The sequence below is a fragment of the Arachis duranensis genome, chromosome 2 (assembly GCF_000817695.3).
Source record: "Arachis duranensis cultivar V14167 chromosome 2, aradu.V14167.gnm2.J7QH, whole genome shotgun sequence".
NCBI classification, from domain to species: Eukaryota; Viridiplantae; Streptophyta; class Magnoliopsida; order Fabales; family Fabaceae; genus Arachis; species Arachis duranensis.
In genome coordinates, this window is record NC_029773.3 from 50864398 (window position 1) to 50887667 (window position 23270).

General features: G+C 36.2%; 1 non-coding gene across 1 annotated transcript; it reads left to right on the forward strand.

The window, feature by feature from the left end:
* The first annotated feature begins 9417 nt into the window (after positions 1–9417).
* On the forward strand, positions 9418–9521 carry LOC127745042 (small nucleolar RNA R71). Its single transcript, XR_008006231.1, has one exon. It is a non-coding gene; the product is annotated as a small nucleolar RNA R71 (small nucleolar RNA).
* Positions 9522–23270: the final 13749 nt, after the last annotated feature.

Below are 23270 nucleotides of genomic sequence, written 5' to 3' on the forward strand. Positions count from 1 at the left end.
TTCGATGCCTTGATATGTTTGTTAAGTGATTTCAGGATTAGGAGGCAAAGATTGGATTAAAGGAATGAAGGAAAAAATTGCAAGTGGGAGAACTCATGAAGAAATGAAGGAACCGCAAAGTTGTCAATCCTGACCTCTTTGCACTGAATCAATCATAACTTGAGCTACAAAGATCCAAATGAGGCAGTTCCAATTGTGTTGGAAAGCTAACATCTGGGGCTTCAAAATGATATAAAATTTGCCATAGTTTTCTACCGTTTAAGGATGCATACACGTCCTTTACGCGCACGTGTCGCAGGATCAGCGTGGGTCCATTTTAGCAACTCATGGCCAGCGATTTCTGAAGTATTTTGGGCCCAATTCAACTCATTTTTGATGCTATTGAACCCAAGAATTGAAGCAAAAATGAACCATGTAGTCATAGTTTAGTTTTTCATCATGTTTTAGGTTAGAATTCTAGAGAGAGAAGCTCTACCTTCTCTCTAGAATTTAGGGTAGTTTAGGTTTAATTCTCTTAAATCTAATTTTCAATTCTTATTTTAATTTAGTTTTCCCTTTCAATTTCTTGTTATTACAACTTTGATCTTCTAGTTTTACTTGTTAATTTCTTATTTTGCTCTCTTTTATGTTGATGAACCCTTGTTATATTTTACTTCCCTTTTAATGCAATTTCATGTTTTATGTCTCCTTAATGTTGATCTTGGTTGTTCTTGTTGAATTCTTGTGGATGCTAGTTATGGGTTTTGTTAATTCTTGCATTCGGTGATGTTTACTTTTATTGCACTCTATGTGTTTGATAAAATGCTTACACTAGTTTTTGAGTAGTTTTCTTTACTCTTCGCCTAGGCTAAGGGAATTGAGTGACCTTGAGTCATTAGGTCTCAATGAATTGGTGATTTGAGAACCCTTGGTGATCAATTTGACACCCATTGACACTAACCCACTACTAATCAAATTAGTAGATAGGCTGGGACTTATGGGTTGATGTTGATCAATCCATTTATCGTACTTCAAGCCTAGGAGTAGATATTACGTACTTAAGGCTTTTGGAAGTAGACTTAATGAGCTTAGTTCCTCATAATTGTCAATGTATGGTTTGCAGACAAGGATGGTGATCTCAATTACCTATATCTAGCCAAGAGTATTTTCCCTTTTCTTTTATTAGTTAATTGTTCATTCACTTTTCTTGCCATTTATTTTCTTGCAAAAATATAAAATCAAACCCCCTTATTCCTTCAAAGCCAATAACTGATCACTTCATTGCAATTCCTTGTGAGACGACGCAGAGTTTAAATACTTCAGTTAATTCTTATTTGGGGTTTGTACTTGTGACAACCAAATTTTTTATTGGGAGGATTGTTTGTTGGTTTAGAACTATACTTGCAACGAGAATTCATTCATTTGTGAAAACTCTATACCATCATAATAACTCACTCATCAGGACTTTCCTTGCATCTCTTTTGTCATTGGGATTGGCTGCCATATCTGTATTCTCAGCTTCTTGTTCGAAAAGATCTCTGAGGTTTCCCCTGGAGTGTTGTGTTCTAGCTTGTTGTAGATGCCTCCTTAGAGTCCTCTCAGGTTCAGGATTAGGATTAAAGAGGGGTTCTTTATCTCTGTTCCTACTCATAAGCAAGAAAAAAAACCAAGAAAGAGAAAGAACGGGAGTTTCTATGTCAGAGTATAGAGAACTCCCTGTGAGATATTGATGAACGGAAGATTAATAGTATAGAATTTCACTAATGAAATCTCATTGCAAGTATAGTTTCTAAACCAACAATAATCTATTCATAAAAAAATTTGTTTGTCACAAGTAACAAACCCCTAATAATCCTAATAACCGAAGTATTAAAACCTCAGGTCGTCTCTCAAAGGAATTGCAGGGTAGTGTTCTTGTTATTGGTTATGAGTTGTATATTTTGGGGTTTTGGATAAGAGACATGAAAAGTAAATGACAATGAAAATCAAATGATAAAATGGTCTTGGCAAGGTTTAGTGGTCAAGGATCTCTATCCCTATCACTAACCACAACATGATAATTGCAAGGATCAATCCCATTAAATCATCCTCTAACTAGTAAAGGGAGGTTAAATGAGTTATATCAATTCAAGTCCATAGGTCCTAACTATCCACTAATTGAATTAGTAAAGACTAGAGTCAATGGCTACCAATCATTAATCACTTGGATGTTAGTAACTCAAGAGTTCCTAAGCAACCATCTCAAGCCAAGAACATAAAATTCTACTCTAGCATCCTTGGAAGCATTTTATCAAACACTTGGAAAGCATAAAAGGAAAGCACAGTGAATTGATAACAAGAATGAAATCTAACAACAACTAATTGCAAAGAAATTAACAACAATAATCAAGGAAAACACAATTAACATGAATTATCTCAAATAGAATTAAAAGAAAATAAGAAGAACAAGAGTAGATCAACTTACAAAGTATAGAAAGAAATTGAAGGAAATTGCAACAAGAGAATAGAAGAACAAGATGTAGAAACATATAATTGAAAGGTAGAAGTAGATGAAAGCAAAGATTAAAGCCTAGCTCTAAGAGATCTGAAACTAAACCTAATCCTAATTCTAGAGAGAAGTGAGAGCTTCTCTCTCTAGAAAACTAATACTAAAAATGGATCTAAGTGTCCCTTGATAAAAAATATGCCTTCCCCTTCAATCCTTGATCCTTTTAAGCATTTTGGCGCCAAAGTTGGTTCCAAACTGGTCCCCACAGCTTCTGTGAATTTGCTAGGCATGATTTCACTTAAAAATCACGTGTCAGCACCGTACGCGTCCATGGACGTATCCCAAATCTTTGGCTTTTCATGATTTCTCCACTTTGCATGCCTTCTCCTCACTCCTTTGATTCATTCTTAGCCCTTTTCAATCCGAATTCACTAGCAAATACATCAAGGCATCTAGTGGAATCAAAGGAAGATTAAAATTATAAAATCAAGGGTCTAAAAGCATGTTTTTACATTTAAGCACAAATTAAGACACAATCATGAAACTATGCTATTTTGTTGAATAAATGTGAAGAAAGGTTAACAAAATGCTCTAAATTCAACACAAGATAAACCCTAAAAACGGGGTTTATCTGATATCTGAAGAAGAAAAGAAGAATGATGGTAGAGAGAGATGATAGAATTCGGATAGGTAAGGGGAAAGAATTCAAAAGTTAGGTGTAAGGAAAGTAAAATATTTTTGTTTTAATTTTATTTATTTATTTAATTTTGAATTAAGAAAGAAAATTAAAGAAAATTAAAAGCTTGGACAACTAATTAACTAAAAAGATTTGAAGAATTAAAAGGTGATTTTCGAAAAGCTAGGAAAGGAAAAGTCAAACAAAGATTGTAAAATTCAAATTTAAAAGAAAGTAAATATTAAAAAGTGAAGAGTTTTAATTTTAAGAGGAAGATAAGATAAGTAAGTTTTAAAATTTAAAAAGAAAGACAAGATAGAGATTTAAAAAAATTAGGAAAGATGAGATTTAAAATTTAAAGATTTTGTAAATTAAAATTAAAAGATTTAAGATAAAGAAAGTTTAAAATTTTCAAAGAAAGATATGATAAAGATTTGAAAAGATTTTGAATTTAAATTTCAAAATTTAAATTTTTTGAAAAAGATTTGATTTTGAAATTTGAAATTTGAATTTTTAAATCTTGAATTTTAAATTGAATTTTAAAAATTTGAATAAGATAACATAGGACTTTTGAAATTAAAAAAAAAAGATAAAACATAAAGATAAGATAAAGATTTGAAAAAAGATTTGAAAATATAAGATTTGAAATCTAAAATTTAAACTTTACTAACAAGAAAACACCAAACTTGAGAGTTGTCTTCACTAAGAAGCCAGCCTTATCACATACAGTGAGCCGCGTCCTATCTCTAGAGCATGTAGAGCTCATTCACGAGAGGACAGACAGAAAATTAACTGTCAGGCACAAAAATCTGAGCCCATACTCTCCTCCATAAGGAGCAAAAGAGCACTTGTTGGGAGTCATGATCATATGCATCAGTCAAGAGACAGAATCCACAAGCAGTGAAAACAGTGCACTCTGGATGGAGTGTCAAATTTGAATGCCAGAGAGGAAGCCCTCACTGTGCGTTCAATGCCCCAAGAGGGGAGCATTGCTGGCGCTGAACGCTTGCCGGGGAACAGCCCCTGGGCGTTCAAACGCCAGTGCAGAAAAGCAAGGAATCTGGATTCCCTAGCCTCTTAGGAACAGTAGGTCCCACTGAAGCTCCACCTACCCCACCTTTCTTTTCCCATTGATCATATTTGCTTGAGGATGAGCAAAACTCTTACGTTTGGTGTTGTAAAAGCCTTGCTTTGTGACTTCTACCAATCTTAAGTATAGAAGAAGAGGATGCAGCAAACCAGAAAGTGGTGGACGAGATTGTGATCATCAACAATGGCTCCAAAGACTTGGTGCTCTCAAACGTGAATCTCACTTTGTCACAACTCAACACAACTAACCAGCAAGTGTACTGGGTCGTCCAAATAATACCTTATGTGAGTAAGGGTCGATCCCACAGAGATTGTTGGTATGAAGCAAGCTATGGTCATCTTGTAAATCCCAGTAAGGTGGATTTAACTAATTTAAGTGATTATTGGTTTTTCGAATAATAACAATAAATTAAATAGAAAATAAAGATAAAGTTACTCATGTAATCCAATGGTAGGAATTTGAGATAGGTGTATGGAGGTGCTGTATTCCTTCTGAATCTCTGCTTTTCTACTGTCTTTATCCAATCTTTGTCACTCCTTTCTATGGCAAGCTGTATGTAGGGTACCACCGTTGTCAATGGCTACATCCCATCCTCTAAGTGAAAATGGTCCAAATGCACTGTCACAGCACGGCTAATCATCTGTCGGTTCTCGATCATGTTGGAATAGAATCCCTTGATTCTTTTGCGTTTGTCATCACGCCCAGCAATCGCGAGTTTGAAGCTCGTCACAGTCATTTAATCCCGGAATCCTACACGGAATACCACAGACAAGGTTAGACTTTCTGGATTCCCATGAATGCTGCCATCAATTCTAGCTTATACCACGAAGATTCTGATTAAGGAATCCAAAAGATATGCGCCCGGTCTAAGGTAGAACGGAAGTGGTTGTCAGTCACGCACTTTCGTAGGTGAGAATGATGATGAGTGTCACGGATCATCACATTCATCAAGTTAAAGTTCAACGAATTTCTTAGAATAGGAATAAGTCAAATTGAATAGAAAATAGTAGTAATTGCATTGAAACTTGAGGTACAGCAGAGCTCCACACCCTTAATCTATGGTGTGTAGAAACTCCATCGTTGAAAATACATAAGTGATGAAGGTCCAGGCATGGTCGAATGGCCAGCCCCCAAAACGTGATCAATAGTCTCTTAGGATGGATAATAAAATAAAACTGAGACAAAAGATATATAATACAATAGTAAAATATCCTATTTATACTAGGCTAGCTACTAGGGTTTACAGAAACAAGTAATTGATGCATAAATCCACTTCCGGGGCCCACTTGGTGTATGTTTGGGCTGAGCTTGATCTTTACACGAGCTGAGGCTTATCTTGCAGTTGAACGCCAAGTTGTAACATGTTTTTGGCGTTCAACTCTGGTTCGTGACATGTTTCTGGCGTTTGACTCCAGAATGCAGCATGGAACTGGCGTTAAGCGCCAGTTTACGTCATCAAATCTCGAATAAAGTATGGACTATTATATATTTCTGGAAATCTCTAGATGTCTACCTTCCAACGCCGTTGAGAGCGCGCCATTTGGAGTTTTGTAGCTCCAGAAAATCTATTTTGAGTGCAGGGAGGTCAGATTCCAACAGCATCAGCAGTCTTTTGTCAGCCTCCTATCAGAGTTTTGCTCAGGTCCCTCAATTTCAGCCAAAAAAATACCTGAAATCATAGAAAAATGCACAAACTCATAGTAAAGTCAAGAAATATGAATTTAGCAAAAAAACTAATGAAAAAATCCCTAAAAGTAACTAGATCATACTAAAAACTACCTAAAAACAATGCCATAAAGCGTATAAATTATCCGCTCATCACAACACCAAACTTAAAATGTTGCTTGTCCCCAAGCAACAGAATATTAATTATGATAAAAAGAAGAGAATATACTATAAATTCCAAAATATCAATGAATATTAATTCTAATTAGATGAGCGGGACTTGTAGCTTTTTGCTTCTGAACAGTTTTGGCATCTCACTTTTTCCTTTGAAGTTCAGAATGATTTGCTTCTCTAGGAACTTAGAATTTTGGATAGTGTTATTGATTCTCCTAGTTAAGTATGTTGATTCCTGAACACAGCTACTTTTATGAGTCATGGCCGTGGCCCTAAGCATTTTATTTTCCAGTATTACCACCGGATACATAAATGCCATAGACACATGACTGGGTGAACCTTTTCAGATTGTGACTTAGCTTTGCTAGAGTCCCCAGTTAGAGGTGTTCAGAGCTCTTAAGCACACTCTTTTTTGGTTTGGATCATGACTTTAACCACTCAGTCTCAAGCTTTTCACTTGGACCTTCATGACACAAGCACATGGGTAGGGACAGCTTGATTTAGCTACTTAGACCTGGATTTTATTTCCTTGGGCCCTCCTATCCATTGATTCTCAATGCCTTTGATCCTTTTTACCCTTGCCTTTTGGTTTTAAGGGCTATTGGCTTTTTCTGCTTGCTTTTTCTTTTTCTTTATATTTTTTTCGCCAAATTTTTTTTCGCAAGCTTTTGTTTTTCACTGCTTTTTCTTGCTTCATGAATCAATTTCATGATTTTTCAGATCATCAATAACATTTCTCTTTGTTCATCATTCTTTCAAGAGCCAACAACTTTAACATTCATAAAGAATAAGATAAAAAATATGCACTATTTAGGCATTCATTCAGAAAACAAAAAGTATTGTCACCACATTAATATAATTAAATTAAATTCATGGACAATTTTCGAAATTTATGTACTTCTTGTTCTTTTGAATTTAAAAACATTTTTCATTTAAGAGAGGTGAAGGATTTATGGAATTTATTCATAGCTTTAAGACATAGTTACTACATACTAATGATCATAAAGTAGAGACACAAAACATAGATAAAAATGAAAAACAGAAAAAATAAGAACAAGGAATGAATCCACCTTAGTGAGGGTGGCGCCTTTTTGAAGGACTAATGGTGCTTTTTGAGCTCCTGTATGTCTCTTCCTTGCCTCTGTTGTTTGATCCCTAGTGATTTTGGTGTTCTTATCCTTAGTTGCTTCCAATAGTTGTGTGGAGGAAAATGTATCCCATGAGGTATCTCAGGAATTTCTTGATGAGGGAATTTCTCGTGCTCTTTTGATGTGCAGTCAAATGTTCTTCTACTGAGCTATGGACCCTTGAGATGAATTTCTCCATCTCCCATGACTCAGAGATGGAAGCAATTGTCTTCCCTTTTTCTTCTTCTTTTTTTTTGAGGTTTCTCTGGACTTAGGTGTCATCAATGGTTACAGAAAAGCAAAAAGCTATGCTTTGACCACACCAAACATAGAATGTTGCTCGCCCTCGAGCAAAAGAAGAAAGAATAGAAGAAGAAGAAGAAGGTATGGAGGAGAGGGAGAGAGGTGTGTACTCGGCTTTGTAGGTTGGGTTTGGGTGGGAAAGAGATGACGGATGTGGTTGGTGAAGAGGTAATGGGGAAGAGAGATTGAGGTGATTGGTGAAGAAGAGAGAAGGTGAGTTGAGGTAGGTGGGGATCTTGTGGGGTCCATAGATCCTGAGATGATCCAGTGGGGTCCACAGATCCTGAGGTGTCAAGGATTTACATCCCTATACCAATTAGGCATGTAAAATGCCTTTCCATGCAATTCTGGCATTTAAACGCCGAAGTGATGTATGTTCTGGGCGTTTAACGCCCATGTGCAGCATGTTTCTGGCGTTCAATGCTAGCTCTCCTCAGGGTGCATTTCCTGGCATTTGAACGCCGGGATGTTGCTTGTTTCTGGCATTCAGCGCCAGATCCATGCTCTGTTCTGGCATTGAACGCCAGCCAGATGCTCCTTACTGGCGTTTAAACGCCAGTAAGTCCTTCCTCCAGGGTGTGATTTTTCTTCTGTTGTTTTTGATTCTGTTTTTAATTTTAATATTTTTTTTGTGACTCCACATGAGCATGAACCTAATAAAACATACAAGAACAATAAAATAAATAAAAATTAGATAAATAAAAATTGGGTTGCCTCCCAATAAGTGCTCCTTTAATGTCACTAGCTTGACAGTGGGCTCTCATGGAGCTTCACAGGTGATCAGGTCAATGTTGTAGCCTCCCAACACCAAACTTAGAGTTTGACTGTGGGGGCTCTGTTTGACTCTGCATTGAGAGAAGCTGTTCATGCTTCCTCTCATTACCAAATGACTTGGCATTTAGCTTCATGATGGCTCCTAGATATTGAGCAACTTGCTCTTCAGTTACATCTTCATCCTCTTCAGAGGAAGAATAGTTTTCAGAGCTCATGAATGGTAAAAGGAGGTTTAATGGAATCTCTATGGTCTCTATATGAGCCTCAGATTCCTTTAGGTCCTCAATAAGGAACTCCTTCTTGGTTGGGAGACGTCCCATGAGGTCTTTCTCATTGGGATTCACGTCCTTCCCTTCCTCCTTTCATTCGGCCATATTGACTATATCAATGGCCTTGCAGTCTCTCTTTAGGTTCTCTTTAGTATTGCTTGGGAGAGTATTAGGAGGAGTTTCAGTTACTTTCTTACTCAGCTGGCTCACTTGTGCCTCCAAATTTCTAATGGAGGACCTTGTTTCACTCATGAAACTTAAAGTGGCTTTAGACAGATCAGAGACTATGTTTGATAAGTTAGAGGTACTCTGTTCATAATTCTTTGTCTTGTTGCTGAGAAGATGATGGATAAGGCTTAATATTGCTGAGCCTATTTCTTCCACCATTATTAAAGCCTTCTTGAGGCTTTTATTGATCCTTCCATGAGAAATTTGGATGATTTCTCCATGATGAATTATAGGTGTTTCCATAAGGTTCACCCATATAATTTACCTCTGCTATTGCAAGGTTATCAAGATCATAAGCTTCTTCTTCAGAAGATGCCTCTTTAGTACTATTGGATGCATTTTGTCATCCATTCAGTCTTTGAGAAATCATGTAGACTAGCTGAGTCAACATTTTGTTCTGAGCCAATATGGCATTCAGAGCATCAATTTCAAGAACTCCCTTCTTTTGAGGCATCCCATTATTCACAGAATTCCTCTCAGAAGTGTACATGAACTGGTTATTTGAAACCATGTTAATAAGTTCCTGAGCTTCTGCAAGCATTTTCTTTAGGTGAATGGATCCACCTGCAGAGTGGTCCAATGACATCTTGGAGAACTCAGACAGACCATAATAGAATATATCTATCATGGTCCATTCTGAAAACATGTCAGAAGGACATCTTTTGGTCATCTACTTGTATCTTTCCCAAGCTTCATAGAGGGATTCACCATCTTTTTGTTTGAAGGTTTGAACATCCATTCTAAGCTTGCTCAGCTTTTGAGGAGGAAAGAACTTAGCCAAGAAGGCCGTGACCAGCTTATCCCAGGAGTCCAGGCTATCTTTAGGTTGTGAGTCCAACCATGCTCTAGCTCTGTCTCGTACAGCAAAAGGGAAAAGCATGAGCCTGTAGACTTCAGGATCTACTCCTTTCTTCTTTACAGTTTCACAGATCTGCAAAACTCAGTTAAAAACTGATAGGGATCTTCTGATGGAAGTCCATGAAACTTGCAGTTTTGTTGCATTAGAGCAACCAGTTGAAGTTTTAGCTCAAAATTGTTTGCTCCAATGGCAGGAATTGAGATGCTTCTTCCATCAAACTTGGACATTGGTTTAGTGAAATCACTAAGCATCCTCCTTACATTATTGTTTTTGGGTTCGGCTGCCATCTCCTTCTCTTGTTCGAAAATTTCAGAAAGGTTGCCTCTGAATTGTTGTAATTTAGCTTCTCTTAGTTTTCTCTTCAGAGTCCTTTCAGGTTCAGGATCAGCTTCAACAAGAGTGTCTTTTTCTTTGTTCCTGCTCATATGAAAGAGAAGAGAAAAAGAAAAGGAAGAGAAATCATCTATGTCACAGTAAAGAGGATCTTTATTATTAGTAGAAGAAGAAAGGGGATAAGGATTAAGAAGAAGGAATAATCCAAACACAAGGGTAAGGATAGAGGAAGTGAAATTTTTGAAAAAGAGATGAGATATTTTCGAAAATTAGAGAGGAAAAAGTAGTTAGGTGGTTTTGAAAAAGATAAGAAACAAACAAAATGTGAAATAGTTAGTTGAAAAAGATTTGAAAATCAAATTTGAAAAGATAAGAAGTTAGAAAAGATATTTTAAAATCAAAAATTTTTTTGAAAAAGATAAAATTTTGAAAAATATATGATATAAAAGATAAGATAAGATAGAATTAATTTTTAAAATTAAAATTAATTACTTAACTAACAAGAAACTAAAAGATATGATTCTGGAATTTAAAGATTGAACCTTTCTTAACAAGAAAGTAACAAACTTCAAATTTTTGAATCAATCACATTAATTGTTAGTGTAATTTTGAAAATTTGAAATAAAATTAAGAAAAAGATTTTGAAAATAATTTTAAAATTTTCGAAATTAATAAGATAAAAATGAAAAAGATTTGATTTTTGAAAAATTTTTTTGAAAAGATAGGATTTTTAAAATTGAAAATTTGACTTGACTTATGAAAAACAACTAATTTTAAAAATTTTTGACTAAGTCAACTCAAATTTTCGAAAATTAGGAGAGAAATAAGGAAAATATATTTTTTTGATTTTTGAATTTTTAATGATGAGAGAGAAAAACAACAAAAATGACTCACAACATGAAAATTATGAATCAAAACTCATGATGCATGCATGAACACTATGAATGTCAAGATGAACACCAAGAATACTTTGAAGATCATGATGAACATCAAGAACATATTTTTGAAAAATTTTTGATGCAAAGAAAACATGCAAGACACCAAACCTAGAATTCTTTAATGCATGGATACTATGAATGCAAAAATGCATATGAAAAACAACAAAATACACAAAACAAGAAAACATCAAGATCAAACAAGAAGACTTACCAAGAACAACTTGAAGATCATGAAGAACACTATGAATTCATGAATTTTCGAAAAATGCATAATAATTTTAAAAACATGCAATTGACACCAAACTTAAAAATTGACTCAAGACTCAAACAAGAAACACAAAATATTTTTGATTTTTTTTCTAATTTTTTTGTATTTATTTTATTTTTTCGAAAAACACATAGGAAAAAGAAAATAAGAAATTCAAAATCTTTAAGAAGAATTCCAGGAATCTTTCAATATTAGCCCAAAGCTCCAATCAAAGGGTTGGACATGGCTTAATAGCCAGTCAGCTTTAGGATGGAATTACATGCATTGTGGTGATTAGTTGAAGCCCAATTCCAAAGGAGTTTGAATATGGCTTTGCAGCCAGCTAGGATTCAACATGCTTCATGAAACTCTGGAATCCATTCTTAAATGTTTTGAAGCCATAGAATGATTTATTTTTAAAAAAAATTTCGAAAATAGGAATAAAAATTTTTGAAAGATTTTTGAAAAGTTTTTGAAAAGAAAATTACCTAATATGAGCAACAAGATGAGCCGTCAGTTGTCCATACTCGAACAATCCCCGGAAATGGCGCCAAAAACTTTGTAGGCGAGATTGTGATCATCAACAATGGCTCCAAAGACTTGGTGCTCTCAAACGTGAATCTCACTTTGTAACAACTCCACACAACTAACCAGCAAGTGTACTGGGTCGTCCAAGTAATACCTTACGTGAGTAAGGGTCGATCCCACAGAGATTGTTGGTATGAAGCAAGCTATGGTCATCTTGTAAATCCCAGTCAGGTGGATTTAACTAATTTAAGAGATTATTGGTTTTTCGAATAATAACAATAAATTAAATAGAAAATAAAGATAAAGTTACTCATGTAATCCAATGGTAGGAATTTCAGATAGGTGTATGGAGGTGCTGTATTCCTTCTGAATCTCTGCTTTTCTACTGTCTTTATCCAATCTTTGTCACTCCTTTCTATGGCAAGCTGTATGTAGGGCATCACCGTTGTCAATGGCTACATCCCATCTTCTCAGTGAAAATGGTCCAAATGCTCTGTCACAGCACGACTAATCATCTGTCGATTCTCGATCATGTTGGAATAGAATCCCTTGATTCTTTTGCGTTTGTCATCACGCCCAGAAATCGCGAGTTTGAAGCTCGTTACAGTCATTCAATCCCGGAATCCTACTTGGAATACCACAGACAAGGTTAGACTTTCCGGATTCCCATGAATGCCGCCATCAATTCTAGCTTATACCACGAAGATTCTGATTAAGGAATCCAAGAGATATGTGCCCGGTCTAAGGTAGAACGGAAGTGGTTGTCAGTCATGCGCGTTCATAGGTGGAATGATGATGAGTGTCATGGATCATCACATTCATCAAGTTGAAGTACAACAAATATCTTAGAATAGGAAAAAGTTGAATTGAATAGAAAATAGTAGTAATTGCATTGAAACTTGAGGTACAGCAGAGCTCCACACCCTTAATCTATGGTGTGTAGAAACTCCACCTTTGAAAATACATAAGTGATGAAGGTCCAGGCATGGCTGAATCGCCAGCCCCCAAAACATGATCAATAGTCTCTTAGGATGGATAATAAAATAAAACTGAGACCAAAGATATATAATACAATAATAAAATATCCTATTTATACTAGGCTAGCTACTAGGGTTTACAAAAACAAGTAATTGATGCATAAATCCACTTCCGGGGCCCACTTGGTGTATGTTTGGGATGAGCTTGATCTTTACACGAGCTGAGGCTTATCTTGGAGTTGAACGCCAAGTTGAAATGTGTTTTTGGCATTCAACTCTGGTTCGTGATGTGTTTCTAGTGTTTGACTCCAGAATGTAGCATGGAACTGGCGTTGAGCGCCAATTTACGTCGTCAAATCTCGAATAAAGTATGGACTATTATATATTGCTGGAAAGCTCTAGATGTCTACCTTTCAACGCCGTTGAGAGCGCGCCATTTAAAGTCTTGTAGCTCTAGAAAATCCATTTTGAGTGTAGGGAGGTCAGATTTCAACAGCATCAGCAATCCTTTGTCAGCCTCCTATCAGAGTTTTGCTTAGGTCCCTCAATTTCAGCCAAAAAATACCTGAAATCATAGAAAAATACAAAAACTCATAGTAAAGTCCAAAAATATGAATTTAGCATAAAAACTAATGAAAAAATCCCTAAAAGTAACTAGATCATACTAAAAACTACCTAAAAACAATGCCATAAAGCGTATAAATTATCCGCTCATCAGAAAGCATGCACATGAGCCTGTGCAACAACCTTAACAAAGACAAATGAGTGACATAAAAGAGACTAAGCATCACATTGGATCCTCAAGGAGGAGCATTAGCCACCATTATTTAGGTGGATTCGTTCTCTTTACACCCCTTTCCTGCTATTTTTTCTATTTTCTGTCTGTTTATTTATCTGTTCTCTTGTTTAAGTTGCATGATCATTTGCATTGATGTCATAAAAGTTTTAAATATTCCATATATCTCTCACTTTGCTTAAAAGAAAATTTTTTATTTGAAAGAATTTAGAGATGCATGAATTTTAAGTTTAAAATAAGATTAGTTTAATTAGTTTGATGTGGTGTCATTTTCTTTTGTTTTCTGAATATATAAATTAAACAGTGCATATTTGAAGTTGTAATTTTAGAATGTTGGCTTTTGAAAAATATTATTGATAATCTGAAAAATCTGAAAATTAATTCTTGAAGCAAGAAAAAGAAGCAAAAAGAAAAAAAACATGTTGCAAAAGAAAAAAATATATGCATGCAAGAAAGAAAAAAATGGCGAAAAAGAAAAAGAAAAAAAAATAAAAAGCAGAAAAATCCATTACTGCCCAAAAAAGTAGGAAAAGGAAGGCAGATTGAAAAAGCCAATAACCCTTTTAAACAAAAAGAAAAGGGTAAAAAGACCTAAGACTTTGAGCATTAATGGATAGGAGGGTCCAAAGGAAAAAAATCCTAGCCTAAGTGGCTAAACCATGCTGTCCCTAACCATATGCTTGTGGCGTGAAGGTGTCAAGTGAAAAGCTTGAGACTGAGCAGTTAAAGTCGTGGTCCTAAGTAAAAGAGTATGATTAAGAACTCTGGACACCTCTATCTGGGGACTCTAGCAAAGCTGAGTTATAATCTCAAAAGGTTCACCCAGTTAAAGTGTCTGTGGCAATATTGTATCTGGTGGTAATACTGGAAAACAAGGTGCTTAGGGTCACGGCCAAGACTCAGAAAGCTGTGTTCAAGAATCAAAATAAGCTTAACTAGGAAAGTCAATAATATCATCTGGATTCAAAGTTCCTAAAGATGCCAACATCTTTGAGTTTTAATGGATAGTGAGATGCCAAAACAATTCAGAAACAAAAAGCTACTAAGACCCGCTCATCTAATTTTAACTAAGCTTCATTTGAAACTTAGAAATTTATTGTATCCTAATTTTCTTTTTATCCTACTGTGTTTTTAGTTGCTTGGGGACAAGCAACGGTTTAAGTTTGGTGTTGTGATGAGCGGATATTTTATACGTTTTTTTACTTCATTTTCATATAGTTTTTAGTTTTTGTTTAGTTTTTATTAAGTTTTTATAGGTTTTAGTGTTAAATTCACATTTTTTGATTCTACTATGAGTTTTTGTGTTTTTGGACTTCATGTATTTCCTGGCTGAAATTGAGAAGCTGGAGCAAAAGTATGATTCAGAGATAGAGAAAGCACTGCAGATGCTGTCTAGATCTGACCTGCCTGCATTCGGAAGAGATTTTCTGGAGCTAACAAAGTCCAAATGGTGAGCTCTCAACGGAAGGCCCAAAACTAGCGTTCAACACCAGCCACTTGCCCCGTTCCAGGCTTCCAACACCCAAAGAGCAGAGACCAATGAACAAACGCTCAAAGGGGCCCCCCAGCTAGCATTCCACGCCCAAGAGACCTCATAGCATGTGGATTTCATCAAATCTCATCCCAAACACTCATCAAGTGGGTCTCAAAAGTGGATTTTAGCATTAAACAGACTATTTTACCCTTATTAGTCATCTATTTAGTATTTAAGGGATTTAATTTATGTAATTTACAATTTTTGAGATACATCATAGACCTTTTAAACTATTTTCGAGTTTTACATTGTATTTTACTTTTAGTATGAGTTTCTAGACCTCCTAGGTTGAGGGGAGGAACCCTACTGAGCCCTATGAATTAAAAAATATCACTGCTTCTTCTTTGATCGGTGTTTGATTTACTCCTAATATGTATATCCCGATCTTCATCGTGGTGAGCAGTATGATATGACAAATTAGCTCTGTTCATCACATCAAGACAAATGTGCCTAACAAACACCCGCATCTACCTGGGTTCGTGTGAATACTTGGAAGGAAAGCACGAGCCAACAACTATTTTTATACATCTCTCAGACGATTAATCCATGATTTCATTAAGGACTTCTCGAGACACCAGTTCAGCCGATCCCCAGGGAGATTAGGGTCTCCTGGTATAGGCTAGAATCCAAAGAAGCAGCGTTCTCTGATCTAGAAGATTCGACTTTGTCTGTGGCATTTTGAGTAGGATCGCCAAGAGAATGACTTGCTAGAGCTTCACCCTTTGTCAGGTTGAATGACCATGGGAAATGGCGTTCATTCTGTAGCAGAGGAGATCAATGACCACGGGCAATGGCTTTGATCACTTACAGCCTGCCATAGAAGAAAATCATTCACAAGCAAAGAAAACAGTAATACCAGAGTTAATTCAGAAAGGCAAAGCAACTTCGACTCTCAACTCTATTCTTACTACTGATAACACTTGTTTTAAAAGTACAAATTATGAATAGTTTCCTCTAATCCAACTCTAGCAGCTTTTTGCTTCTGAATAATTTTGGCTTCTCACTTTCCATTGAAACTCATAATAGTTGTCATCTTTAGGAACTTAGAATCCAGATGATACTATTGATTCTCTTAGCTAAGTTCTTTTTTATTCTTGAAAACAGCTTCTTTAGAGTATTGGCAGTGACCCTAAGCGCTTTGTTTTCCAGTATCACTACCAGATACATAAACTTTACAGACACTTAACTAGCTGAACCCTTTCAGATTTTGATTCAGCTTTTCCTAGAATCCCCAGCCAGCGGTGTCTAGAGTTCTTAAGCACATTGTTTGCTTTGGATCACAACTTTAACTGCTCAGTCTCAAGCTTTTCACTTGACACCTTCACACCACAAGCATATAGTTAGGGAAGTAGTTCAATTGAACTGTTTAGGCTAAGTTTTTTTTCTTTTAGGCCCTCATAACCATTGATGCTCAAAGCCTTGAATCATTGCTCTTGCCTTTTAGTTTAACGAGCTATTGGCTTTTTGCTCTTGCCTTTTGGTTTAAAGAGCTATTGGCTATTTCTTTTGCTTTTATCATCATACATATTTATTTTTTTCTATATTTTTTTGCTACTTTTTTTCTTTTTTTTCATTGCTGCTTTTTCTTGCTTCAAGAATCAATTTTTGGATTTTTCATATCACCAATAATACTTCACTTTTATCGTCATTCTTTCAAGAGCTAACATTCTTAATTCCAACATCAAATATGCACTGTTTATTTATACATTCAAAAAACAAAAGCAATGCCACCACATCAAATAATTGAACTATTCTTAATATATAACTCGAAATTCATGCATCTTACTTTTCTTTTTCAAATACAATTTTTTTAAGCAAGGTGAGAGTTGCATGGAATAATTCATAGCCTTAAGACATGTAAAGATAATCATGCACTAGAAATAGACAATAAGATAAAATACATGGAAAACAAAAAAATAACATAAGCAAGGTGATTTAAGGGAACAGGACCACCTTAGTGATGGCGGCTGCTACTCCCACTAGTGGATCTAATGGAGCATTTAAGCTCCTCTATGTCTTGTTCTTGCCTCTGTTGCTCCTCCCTCAAGGCTATTTGATCTTCTGTTATCTCATGGAGGATGGTGGACTGCTCTTGGTGGTCAAACCTCAGCTGATCCAGGTTTGAACTCCACTCTTCCAGAGAGGTGTTCAGTTCATCCCAAAAATTTTAGGAAGGAACATATATCCCTTGAGGCATCTTAGGGATTTCCTATTGAGGCGGCTCCACATGCTCTTGCTGTGGTCTATGTGCTGACTCTCTAACATGCTCCATCCTTCTTTTAGTGATGGGCTTGTCCTCTTCTATGATAATTCCAGTTGAATTGCATAGGTGACAAATGAGGTGAGGGAGTGGAGGCAAGTGCCTTTCCCTTCCTCTTCCTTGAGGTTTCACCAGTGTTTGGTGCCATACTTATTGATGGGAGAAGTCAAACAGAAAAGCTTTTGCAATACCAAACTTATGAACTTTGCTCGTCCTTGGGCAAATAAAAATAAAAAGGGAAGAATAGAGTAGAAGAAAAAGAAAAAGGGAGAGATAGAGGGTGAGGTAGGTGGAATAGGTGGGGGATTCTATGGGACCTACTAGTCCTGAGAAGCTAGGAAATTCAAATTTCCTGCCCCCTTGTGGGAGTTGAACACCCAGCCTCTGCTCCCTGGCTGGCGTTTAATGCTAGCTTCCTGCTCCATATAGGGCGTTGAACGCCTAGGAGGGACTCCATTCCTGGCGTTCAAAGCCAGGTCTTCGCTCCATCTTGGGCATTCAACGCTCACACTTCTCCTTGTGTGGCGTTCAACGCCAAGTCTTCCTCCTTGTCTGGCGTTCAACGCCAGCAAGGGGATCTCCCTAGGGGGTGTTCTATTTTTCATCTTTCAATGCCGTTGCTTCTGTTCTAAGTGCTGCACATAATCAGAAATATTAAAAAGCAAAGGAAACAACTATAAAAATAAACTGAAATAATTCAAATAGAAATAAACTAAAGAAGAAATAGAAATACTCTACTTCATGGTTGGGTTGCCTCCCAACGGGCACTTCTTAATGTCATTAGCTTAACACTCGATTGTTGACTTTCTTCCTCTTCTTCCAGTTGGTTAACAGAAATGACTCCATGAGAGAAGAGGAGGAGATCAGTGCCCTCTGGTTTGATTTCCTCCTAACAAGCTTTCTTTTAGTGTGATTAGCTTGATTCTCCTTGCTTGATAGGGTAGGGGTTGTATTGTTTTCCATCCCCTAGGCATCTTCCTCTTGAGACCTTCCTCCTTGGTGGGTGGTGACTGTCCAACACCAAACTTAAGTTTGATGTCCCAAGAAACTGTATGAGTTTTCACCAAGGGAGGAGGCTTTAGTATTGTACTCTGCATGGAAGTACCTCCTTTGTCAGGGATTAGTGGAGGTTTAAGGACCTTGATAATCATGTAACCCTTCTATAACCTCGTCACTAATTTGCCTCTCTCAACATCAGAGAGGTGTCTTCCAGTAGATAGAGACCATTGCTCCAAAATCTCAGCAAAAGGACTATTTATTTGCATCTTCTTAGAGCCGTCCAAGGACCGTGAGCAGTGCCTATCCTTGGTCTCCTTTTGGGGAATCTGAGGGTGTAGTACTTCAGGCTTTCTTCCCATAAGAGGGGCATGCAACAATGTGCTTCCATCCTCTTCTTGAGTCTATTTTTCATTTAGTTCATTAATAGTGTGTACTATCTTAGGCTCAGCCTCTTTGGTACTAATGAGGGCCAGACACTCTTCTCTTAGATTCAACTCTTTGTCTCGGGGAAGAGTGTTAGGGGGTCTCTGCAGATTCAGAGGAAGGTTCATCTGAATGACTGCACTACACTCCTTATTAAGCACCACTATCTCTACTTCTCTCCAATCCCTCTTGTTATTCAGTATTACCTTCATAAACTTAGAATATGAAGGCATTAGTTCAAGAGCCTCTGCAAAGAGAATTTTGATCTCCAGCTTCTTGAAAGCTTCTAAGAATTTGGCAAATTGCCTATCCTTTTCTACTTTTTGGACTCTTTGGGGGAATGGTAACTTGGCCTTCTACTCAAGGGCCATGAGTGGTGCAGGTTGAATGTCAATAGTGCCTAAAGAAGGGTTATCCACTTGCTTAGGAGAGGTGTTCCCAGCACTTACACATGTCTGGCCTCCTTGTATCTGGCGTTCAACACCTAGGCTGCCCCCTTCTGGCATTGGACACCCATGCCATCCCTTTCTGGCATTCAATGCCCCTTATGGTACCCTGGGCTACAGCTTGTTCATCTTCTGCCAATTTTTCCTCTCTATGCCCCTTACTATTCTGAGGCTGGGTGGTCAAGTTACTCCCAAATCGAATATCTTGGCACTCTTTTCTTATTTGTTTAGACAAGAGCTGTTTAGCCTGGTATAATTGTGCTTCCATATTCTTGATGGAGGCTCGGGTCTTTTGCACTGCTTCTTGCAAGCTTAGCACTTGTTGTGTAAGAAAGTGCAGCTGCTGGGTTAATGTCTCACTTTGCTTAGGAGGGTCTGATTTAGTGGACACTATCTTCACCTCTCCCTTCATTGAAGTCTCACTAGACGAGTATAGATGCTGATTGCTGGCAACTGTCTTAATGACCTCAATTGTCTTTCTCATGCAGATTGAACCACCAGCAGAATGGTCTAAGGACATCTTAGGCATATCTGTGAGTCTGTGATAGAAGATGTCTAACTTTACCCATTCTAAAAATATTTCAGTAGGGCATTTATGTAGCATCATGTTGTACCTCACCTAAGCATCATAAAGGGATTCATTATCTCCTTGTTTGAAGCCTTGAATATCTAGTCTTAGCTAGGTTAGCTTCTTTGGAGGAAATTATTAATTCAAGAACTTATCCACCAGCTGACTCCATGCTTTCAAGCTTGATTTGGGTTGATTATCCAACAACCTCTTTGCTTGGCCTTTCACAACAAATGGAAAGAGCAACAACCTGTAGACATCTTGGTATACTCCATCAGTGTATATTGTGTCAGCATATTGCAAGAAATCTGCAAGGAATTCTATGGGCTCCTCTTGAGGAAGTCCCTGAAACTGGCAGTTTTGCTGCACTAATGTGATTAGTTGTGGGTTAAGCTCAAAGCGAGCTACTCCAATAGGAGGTATACTAATACTGCTTCCATAGAAGTCAGGAGTGGGGGCTTTATAAGACACCAAGGTTATTCTTGGTTGTGCCTCTCCCTCTAGATCCATAGTGCACTTTTCCTCTTCCTGTATACATGCATAGACAAGAGACAAAGAAAAGTGGGAGTCTCTATGTCAGAGTATAGAGAGCTCCCAGTGAGATAACAAGAAGAGAGAAAGAGACAAGTATTAAAATAATTTAATTTTTTTGAAATAAATAATTAAAATAAAAACAAATTTGAAAATAATAAATAATAATTCAGAAATTTTGAAAAAATAGTAAAAGGAAAGATAAGAAAATATATGACAACCAATTAACAAGATTTAAAATCAAAGAGGGGATCTTCGAAAAACAAGAAAGAGAAAGTAGTTAGCAAGTTTTGAAAAAGAGAAAGGAGAATAAAAGATAAAACAAGTAACTAACCAATTAACAAGATTTGAAAACAAAATAAAAGATTTGATTTTGAAATTAAAAGGAGAAAGTTAAAAAGAAGATTTTGAATTTTAAAAGTTGAAAAAAAAGTAAAGATTTGAAATTTAAAAGTTTTAAATTCAAAAGGAAGTTAGGGTAAAGATTTAAAAAGATTAAGAATTTAAAATTTAAAGATTTTGAAAAAGATTTGAAGAAGATATGAAAAAGATTTGAAAAATATTTGAAAAGATAGGATTTGCAATTTGAATTTTGAATTTTGAAAAAGATTTTATTTTAATATTTGAAATTTGAATTTGAAATTTTGAATTTTGAAATTGAATTTTAAATTTGAAATTTGAATTTTAAAAACTTGAATTTTGAAAATTTGAATTTTTAAAGTTGAATTTGAATTAAGATAAGATATGAATTTGAAATTTGAATTTTAAAATTTGGATTTAAAATAAGATAACATAGGATTTTTAAAATTCAAAGAAAGATAAAAAAGATAAGATAAAGATTTGAAAATGATTTTGAATTTAAAACGAGATAAGATAAGATTTTTGAAATTCAAAGAAAGATAAAAAGATAACATAAAGATTTGAAAAAGATTACAAGATAAACAAAAAGATAACTAATGGAACACCAAACTTAAAATTGGAAATTAAATTAAAATAAGATAACAAGAAAATTTGAAATTTTAATTTTAATTTTGAAAAATTAAAAACACAAACACTAAATAGACACCAAACTTAAAGATTTTGAAATTAAATACTCTAATTTTCGAAACTTTGGAATGAGAAACTCAAAAGAACACTGTTCCGGGGGTTACCTGAAACTGTAGGTCGATCACGGACGAGATCTTCTGTGCTGGTTGGCACGGTCATGTCCGACTTGATGATGGTGGCTAGAGCCGCCGGGTCCGACTTGTTTGACTTGGTGGTTGTGCTGATCCTTCGTCACCGGAGAGTGATGGTACCTGCAAGGGACTCCGATGCTTAAGTTAGCAAGGGTATTAAACAGGTTTTTAGTAGAACCAGAGTATGAGTTATACCTGGGTCCGCCAGTATATTTATAATAGCGTGGAATAACCTTTCTGGAGGTAAGATAGTTATCTTATCTTTTCTTTGAGTGAAGTCATCTTTATCTTTAAGGGAACCACCCTTATCTTTTCTAGGCTTGGGCTGCCTTTATATTTGGGTCGGGTTCCTCTATTTGTGCCTCCTTGGGCCTCTGTAGTGGTTTGGCCGACCTCTTTTATAAAGAGGTCGGGTAATCCTGGTCTTTGAACAAGTCGGTCGTCTTGACTTCGATCAGCCCGGGTCGTACAGCTCGACCCGAGGCATGAACAGACACCAAACTTAAAACTTTTAAGATCAAACAAAGAAAAATACCAAGAACAATTCAAACACAATAAAGAACACTTAAGAACACTTTTTGAAAATTTAAGAAAAGAAAAACACAGAGACACCAAACTTAAAAATTTTCAGATCTAATGACACTAATTTTCGAAAATTAGAGGAAAAACAACTAAAAGACACCAAACTCAAAATTTTTAAAATCAACCAAGAAAATTCACTAAGAACAATTCGAATATGAAAAAGGGAAAATAAGAACACCTTCAAAAGTTTAAAGAAAAAGACAAAAATAGAGGGGACACTAAACTTAAAAACTGGCACAAGACTGAAACAAAAGATAAAGATTACTAAAGAAAAGAAAAGATTTTGAACATTTTTTGAAAAAGAAAATAAGAAATAGGTAAGACTCAAAGTAAAAAAATAAAAAGAAAATACATAGCCAAAAATAGAAATGGTTTTGAAAAATTTTTGAAAAGAAAACAAGACACAAACAAAATAGCAAATAAAGCATAAATAATACCTAATCTAAGAAATAAGATAATTCGGTAGTTTATCAAATCTGAACAATCCCCGGCAATGGTGCCAAAAACTAGATGCACAAAACTGGCTCCGCAGAATTCACACAGACAGACTGGTAAGTATACTAGGTCGTCCAAGTAATACCTCAGGTGGGTGAGGGTCTATCCCACGGAGATTGTTGGTTTGAGCAAGTAGTGGTTACCTTGCAGATCTTAGTTATGCAGATAGAAATTATAGTTTATCATGGAAAATGCATAAAATAAAATAAATAAATAAAACGTTACTAGATAGATGAGAAATCAACGATATGAGAACGATTGAGGCCTTGGAGATGCTTTGTCTTTCCGGATTAACTTTTCTTACTGTCTACTTTAATAACTTTCTGATTCCTTCAATGGTAGCCGTAAGTGATTAACTCATGCCCTCTCATCAAGTTAACCTCCTCCAATGCAGCAATCCACTACGTTGAGATGACTCATGTCCTCTAATCAAGCCACCTTTAGGTTTCTCACTGTAGCAGAAGATGAGGATCTAAGCAATCCACTGAATTTCATGATCCTACTCAAGGTGCCACAGACAAGGCAGATCTTCTGGATCAAAAAGTGCTACTTTTCTGACTCTAGCCTTAACGCCATAGAGACCTCACTTACCCACGGTCAACAGGATTTTATGTCACATATCTAAAGTTGCCTAGGTTCTCTATTGGAATTTGCAATGCAATCTCTAGGTTTGGTTCAACACTATTCGGGTCAGGACTCACACGTAGAACAAGGATGATTGTCACAAGTCACCCTCAATTCATGAGATGAAGAACGAGAATGAATAAGAGAATAGAATCAGACATATTGAACTAGAACAGTAA